Source organism: Tursiops truncatus, chromosome 3 (assembly GCF_011762595.2).
Source record: "Tursiops truncatus isolate mTurTru1 chromosome 3, mTurTru1.mat.Y, whole genome shotgun sequence".
Classification (NCBI taxonomy): Eukaryota; Metazoa; Chordata; class Mammalia; order Artiodactyla; family Delphinidae; genus Tursiops; species Tursiops truncatus.
Genome location: NC_047036.1, coordinates 127,544,431 through 127,552,309, shown reverse-complemented (window position 1 = coordinate 127,552,309; position 7,879 = coordinate 127,544,431). Strand labels below are relative to the sequence as shown.

At 42.4% G+C, this 7,879-nt stretch overlaps 1 pseudogene; it reads right to left on the bottom strand.

Annotated features, from left to right (window-relative positions):
• Positions 1–565: 565 nt before the first annotated feature.
• LOC101339748 (myelin expression factor 2 pseudogene) lies at positions 566–7,054 on the bottom strand (annotated as a pseudogene).
• Between the last annotated feature and the right edge of the window lie 825 nt (positions 7,055–7,879).

Genomic DNA, 7,879 nt, shown 5'->3' with positions numbered 1-7,879 from the left:
GTAAGCATAGCAGGTAGGGAAATTACTCCTTGGTAGAATTTTGTGTATCAAATAACAATATCTGCCATTAAAAATCTGTGCTACTTGGGTTACCAATTCACCAATATTATTCAAATATTTTGCTAGTTAAAATCTAAGTAAGTACATCTTGGTTCTGAAATCTAAATATGCCTATTTTCTTTTTCAGGAAAGAAATATCTGCAGAGAACAGTTAGTGAATCTGTAAGATTTGGAACTTGTAATATCTATGTTTATTACAGGGGAAACATTAGAAATTCCAGATACAGTAATGGGTCTTACTTTATTAGCAGCAGGAACAAGCGTACCAGACACGATCGCAAGTGTGTTTGTTCTAAGAAAAGGTGAGAAGTAGGTCCGTCAAGCTGCAATGCCCATTCTTAAAAGCCTGGCTGAAATACACTGAGCAAAGGTACCTTTAAAATATTTATTTCCTCAGTAACATACTTTGAAGAAAAAAAAAGGAGTGACTCAAGAGGAAGGATTTACTATTTAATAGCAGATTAATTTCACTGAATCTAAACCCCCAAATAATATTCATCTGAAATGTGTAGTAAATCATAATTAACCACGTTACGATGAAAAACAACAAGTAATCTACATACCTTATTGAAAAATGGTTTAATAAATAGATAATTATTGGATAAATAAATGTTAAGACTTCTAACACTAACCCCCCCCAAAATTCAAAAATACAAACTCAGTAACTTTTGCTCTGACACAACAATTTTCCAAAACAAACGGAAGAAGTATCCAGTGTTTATTCTTATGAAGCTTATTAATAAAATACAGTATTGGTATGCATATTTTAACAACATGCTTTTTTTGCAGGCAAAGGAGATATGGCTAATGTCTACCACTGTGGGATCCAACGTGTTCGATGTGCTGTGCCTAGGAGTTCCATGGCTTATTAAAACTGCATTTATAAATGCATCTGCTCCTGTAGAAGTGAACAGTAGCGGACTAACTTACATAACCATCTTTCTCAACATTTCAATTATTTTTCTTTTCTTAGCAGTTCATCTTAATGGCTGGAAACTAGACAGAAAGTTGGGAGTAATCTGCCTATTACTATACTTGGAGATTGCAACATTATCAGTTCTATATGAACTTGGAATTATTGGAAATAATAAAATAAGGGGCTGTGGCGGTTAATGTTAATAGTGTTATGTGGAAAATGCGAATGATGGGGAAGGGCAGAGAAAGAAAACTCCATTTCTTCATTTAAGTCAAATGAAAAATATTCTGAACTTTAGAATCTAAAACTTACAATAATTCTTTATCACCAACAAAAAGTAATTTAAAACCAACCAAGATCATATCCTAATTTGTCTGAGCCCTTGCTTTTCAAGGACAATTACATATATTAAACAGAAGTTTTGAAAAAAACACCTATGTTTTACCTTACAATACATTGATAAAAGCTGGGGACACTTGAACAAACAAATCCCACTACGTAGAACTGAAAACAACATGAAAATGGCTTATTTCATTAAAAATAGTACAACCATTCATTTAAACTGAACGACCAGACTTGCTGTCTTTAAAAATCCAAACTTGAGATTAACAAAAATCAGAGTATATTTAACACTATACTGTTAAAAGCTGGTGGGAGTTTTAAAAGTACATTTTTACAACTTTTGTAAGCATACAGTATTACTTTAAAAAATGACTTTTACTAAGAGATTCAGCAAAACAGATGTAAGAATGTTCCAACCGTGGTTTCAAATTATGCATTATGATCCAAGAGAACATCAATTTCTCTGCCAGTGATTTTTATGCCATTCATTATTCTGCAGCCTTTTTCAGCTGATCCTGGGGAGTCAGATCTGACTGTTCCACAGCCTTTTGACTTTCCATTCTCCATTTTTATTTCTGCAAACATTACATGACATTTCTGACAAATATCTGGCTGCCTTTGGAGCCTATTCTGTCTCTCATTCCACTTCCCATTGGACCTGATAAAAATCTTCGATCCATATTGATAGTCCTTTCCAGGATAGCTCCTATACCTGGTCCCATTCTGTCAAAGCTGGAACTCATCTGATCCAGCCCCATCCCCATTCCTCCAGTCACACTCTTCATGCCACCCATTCCACCACCAAGTCTTCCAAAGGAATGTCCAAAGTCTCGATTTATTCCAATATCACCACGTCCAAAATCTCTCTCCATGCTACTAGTCATCGCACCACGGTATAGCTCTCCCATTTGACTAACTCCTCCAAATCCTCCCATGCTATTCATTGCTTCCAGACCACCAAACCCAATTCCTCCTCCAGTTCTATTCATTCCTTCAAAACCTGGACCATCCTTTCCCATACCACTTGGACCAAAATTTCCCATTCCACCACCTACGTTCAACTGTCTGGCACTAATAGGCTGTCCACATGGACCAAGTCCCATTCCAGTGCCTCCAAGACCACGTGGTAATTGTGGTGTGTTACTATCATATGAACGGTAGCCTTCATGAGGGACAGACTTGTCATCCATTTTCACATGCATAGGTCTATTAAACAAAACCTGCCCATTGAACATAGAAATTGCTTGAACTGCTTCAACTGCCTGTTCAGAAGTGACTGTGCCCATTCCTCTGCTCTTGCCATCTTTGTCTTCTTTAATATCTGCCCGCTTTACAGTTCCAGCTACGCTGAACACTTCCTTTGGCTCCTTCCAACCAACTTTGAAGCAACAAATTGTGGAACCAAGCATCAAAAATTGTGGGACCAAGTCTCCCAGCCTGCAAATTACTGATAACCTCAGGAGGAACGTTTGGATTATTGAGAATGGAAGGTGGTAAATTCATCAATCCTGATCCCATGTTGGGTACATGTCCTCCTGGAAATGATCCCCCTGTCAGTGGCAATGCCCTACGAGCATTTGCTCCATCAGGATCCTCTTTGATATTCAATGGTCTTCCACTAAGATCATATTTGTTCATAATTTCTAATGCTTTCCTGACAAATTCTTCATCTTTGAATTCAACCACACCACAACCCCTTGATTTTCCTTCCGCATCCTTAAAGAGCTCCACGTATGTAACCTGACCCAACTTTTCCTCTTATTAGATCTTTAATGGTTTGCCATTTTATGTCATATGGGATGTTGCTAATAAAAACTCGGTTACGATTTGGACCCTTCGTTTCTCCAGTGCCTGAATTCTTGTCTTTTGAATGAGGATGAAATCCATTGACCCTCTTATTTCCTGTAGATTTTTCTTTTAATTCAGGTTTCTCTTCTTTGATTCATCATTCTCCATTTTAACGCCATTGGAGCTGCCGCTGTGCTGCGGTGGCTGCTTCTCCTGCTCGGGCGGGTGAGGTTTTCCCTGGCGGCTCCGCGGGCTGCGGATGCTGGCTGTCGTCGCCAGCAGCCTTAAGCACCTCGGGTTTGTTGCGTCGGCCATGCCTCCGCCGCCTGCATTGAGGGGCCCTGAATGCTACAGTAGTGGCGGCGGCGGGCTAAAAGTTTTTTTAAAAAAAGAAGTTTCCGTGTCACTTAGTTTTTGAAAACAAAGAAAATTTGAAGTTGTAAATTTAAGAAAAATGGAGAGAGACAAGCAAAATAATGCCATATGTGGGCTGCCCACATGTGAGCCAGAGGTGCCCCTATCACCTATGGTCTCAGTGATTCCACTTTGCTCTTGTTCTGGAAGACCCACGGTCAGCTCAGATCAGTAAGCGCCAAAGTGCCCTTTATTGCCTAACGACAGGAACACAGCTCACACCAACCTGAACAGTACAAACGTGCAGTAAAGATCAGCCCCTGAGGATCTGTACAGACATTTCAGAGTTGGGCAAAGGATAACGCTGGTTGACAAAACACTTCAAGAATTAAGATGACACTCTCTGTAAAGGCTCGCCTCTATATTTTAACACTTGGAATCATCTCTCTGAACGCTCTAACCAGCTTGCAATGCAATTTTCTCATCCTAAAAAATGGGACCAATTATACATGTCTTGCCTACTTAAGAGATTGTATATCATTTGAGTACAACAAGGATGGTAAATATATGGCAAGATTATGTCCCTGATAGTGAAGGTGATGATGATGATAACAGCGTGCCAGCGTGTTGTATATTAGGAATATTAATTTCTTTTTTTTTTTATTATTTTTTTTTGCGGTACACGGGCCTCTCACTGTTGTGGCCTCTCCCGTTGCGGAGCACAGGCTCCGGATGCGCAGGCTCAGCGGCCATGGCTCACGGGCCCAGCCGCTCCGTGGCATGTGAGATCCTCCCAGACCGGGGCACGAACCCGTTTCCCCTGCATCGGCAGGCAGACTCTCAACCACTGCGCCACCAGGGAAGCCCAGGAATATTAATTTAATCCTCTGACAACCCAGTGAGGGAGATGCTATTATCACTGGCATTTTATAAATACGAAAACTAAGGCATAGAAAAGTTAAGTAACTGCCCAGTGCTACATGGATGGAAAGTGGCAGAGCTGGGAGCCTTCCTGCTGAGCCTCAGAATCCTTGTCCCTAGAGCGATCCAAGAAGCCCCTACCAACTGATCAAGTTGGCACGCAGATTAAAATCTATTTTCCCAACTCTAGCCTAATTCAATGCCTGGCACAAAAGAGGGCCCTTTACCCTTATTAAGGATCAGCTCCCTTTCATCCAGCTTCACGATGTGTTACGAAGATCAAATCACTGGATGGGTATGGGCAGTGGAGCTCAACCTTTGCCCTAGTGGCATTTGGGGCTGGATCATTCTTTGCTGTGGAGGCTGCCCTGTGCTCTTTACAGTATTTAGCAGCATCCCTTGTCTCTCCCCATGAGATACCAGTAGCACACTCATACCACCCCCCTTTGCCAGCTGTGACAACAAAAAGTCTCAGACCATTGCCAAATGTCACCTGTGGGAGGGGGGCGGAACTGTCCCCGGTTGAGACCCACTGGTGTAAGGGATGATTAGTCAGATTCCTCCTCCTGGACCCAAGGTGAGTCACCCCACTTTCCTTTGCTTCTCACTGCTGCCAAGCCCCACCCTGTATTGTGAGATGCCTCCGCCCCTGACTGTGTGGAATAAGAGGCAACTCCCCAGGAGCTGCCTCTGCTGTTCTGAAACAGATCCCTAATAACTCTCCATTGTAAGGGTGTCACTGTTTAGTCCGGTAGGAATGGATGGGGGTGGAGAGCAACGAACAAGGCAGGGATGGGGAAATAACACAAGTTGCAGAGTTCTCTTGACAGTAGAGACATATTATAATACCTACCTCCCAGGGTTGTATGGAGGACTCAGCAAAGGCCTGGCATCTGGGAAGCACTCAGGTAAATAACCACTATCAACAGTAACAACCTGAACTTGTTATCCCTTCATTTAAGAAATACTCTTTCCATACCTTCTAGTTACCAGCAATGGTGTAATGGCTTTACTTAGATCATCCTACCCATAATACTTACAAGGAAGAAACTACTACCACATGGACAGTTTATAAATTTAAAAAGCTGAGCTTCAGTGAAGTTAAAATACTTGCCAAGTGCAGGCTACACAGCAGAAGAAGAGGATTCAAGCCTGCAGCCACCGCAGCAAAGGAAACGCAGCTCGGTACAGTGGGAAGAGATTCACACCCCAGCATCTCTGCTATTTACCCTTTGGTGGCCAGGAGCCCATAATTCAATCTCCCTGAGGCCCGAGTTCCTCATATAAGATGAGGGGCTAGAGGAGAGTATGTCTGGCTCTAAAATTCCAGAACCCTCATCTGTTATCCCCTCTGCAACCTTCCTCCAAGACAATTGGTGGTGATTCGTCATTAACTTAAGATTTTTTTTTTTAATGTTATTTAAGAAGAAAAAAAGAAAGGACTTCCCTGGCAGTCCAGTGGTTAAGACTCCCCGCTTCCAATGCAAGGGGTGCGGGTTGGATCCCTGGTTGGGGAACTAAGATCCCACATGCCGCGCAGCATGATCAAAAAATAAAAATTAAAAAAAAAAAAGAGAAAAAGAAGATTACCTCTCAAACTGAGTGTTTCCCATTATAAAACCCCATTTTCTCGCTAAATACCGGATTAATGTTGTTTAAATTGCATTGCTGGAATGGGGGGGGGGAGAAGTAATGAACTTCTAAGCAAAAAATACTCATCAGCTGGGGAAAAAGATATAAATTAATGAGGAAGAAGCGCTAATAAACAATCACATCAGGCCAGCTTTCTCTAGAATTATATTAACACAACACAGTGAAACAGCAACTGGTTGCAAGTGGAGAACAAAGGAGAACAATGAAGGAGAAAAAGCAGTGGCCTGTTTACTCATAGAATCCCAAGAATGAGGAGCGGGAAAGAAACCCGGCCAGCAGAACATCCGCCATAAGTAACCAAAATGATAGGAACAGCAACTGTTAAGGGTTTTCCGTATATTAGCTCATTTAATCCTCACAACCCAGGAATTTAGACACTATCTCCGTTTTATTGCTAAGGAAACTACATCTAGAGAGGTTTGCTTCCTTGCCCACACAGTAAATGACCGTGTCAGGATCTGAACCCAGATCTGATATCAAATCTTGTCCTCACGACCTCCACATCACCCTGCCTCACTCTGGCTGGCCTCTGGTACACGCTACCTCAGAATGTGGCCCAATTCCACGGTAGATGTCTTTTTGCTACAAGGTGTCTTTTTGCTACAAGGTATCTTTTTAAATTGAACTGAATATGCCTTCTTGAAAACTTTGTGCAAAAAGCACTGACTCTGCCTTTCCCCCACCCCCCAACCCTGTGACCCTGGTGTCCCACAGAACCAAACATCTCCCTCTTCCCCAAGGCAGCCCTTCAGGGATTTAAATGGATCACGCTGACACTTGTCTTCTCCAGGATAAAAATCTCCCATCCTTGTCCTTGTTCCCTATTTGGCAAGTTCTCCAGACCCTTCCTATCTTAATCACCTTCTTCAGGACACACTTAAGTTTGACAATGAGACTCTCAGAGAACGGAACCCAGATTTCTAAGCGTATCCCGGCCATCTCCTCCTTCACTGTAGGCTTGCTACTTCTCTTAATGCACTCCAAGAGCCTATTATCTGTATTGGCAGCCCGGTCACACATTGGCTTCTGATGGGCTTGCTCCCAGAAAACTAAGACCTCTCTAAGCTTTTTTCAAAGTGGACTTCTTTAGCCAGTGTGTAACTCAGCTCCACTGGTCAACAATTGGTTGTTCCATAGCCGAATGCAACCAAACAGAACCCACAGACAAAACCCAAGGAAACTCATGTGTCCTGTCCCATTCCAAATTCTTCTTTCTTTGTGAGGTAACTAATTGTTATCAGTTGGTCCAATAGGAATAGACAGCCTGTTAGCCAATAAAATAATCATCATCTCTCATAAGCCCTTAGGTCTTTATTTCATAAAACATTCTCCTATCAATAACACAAAGTAGGACTTCCTTGGTGGTGCAGTGGTTAAGAATCCGCCTGCCATTGCAAGGGACACGGGTTCGAGCCCTGGTCTGGGAAGATCCCACATGCCGTGGAGCAACTAAGCCCATGCACCACAACTACTGAGCCTGCGCTCTAGAGCCTGCGAGCCACAACTACCAAGCCTGCGTGCCACAACTACTGAAGCCTGCGCACCTAGAACCCGTGCTCCGCAATAAGAGAAGCCACTGCAATGAGAAGCCCGTGCACCGCAATGAAGAGCAGCCCCTGCTCACCACAACTAGATAAAGCCCGAGTGCAGCAACAAAGACCCAACACAGCCAAAAATAAACTTAATTAATTAATTTTAAAAAAATAATAATAACAAACTATTATTTTGAGCACCTATTATAAGACAGGCACCAGGCAAATTGATGATCCTAACCCTTATGATAATCCTGCAAGTTGGCATTATTATTTCCTTTTTCTAGATGAAGAAACTGAGGTACAGAGGAGT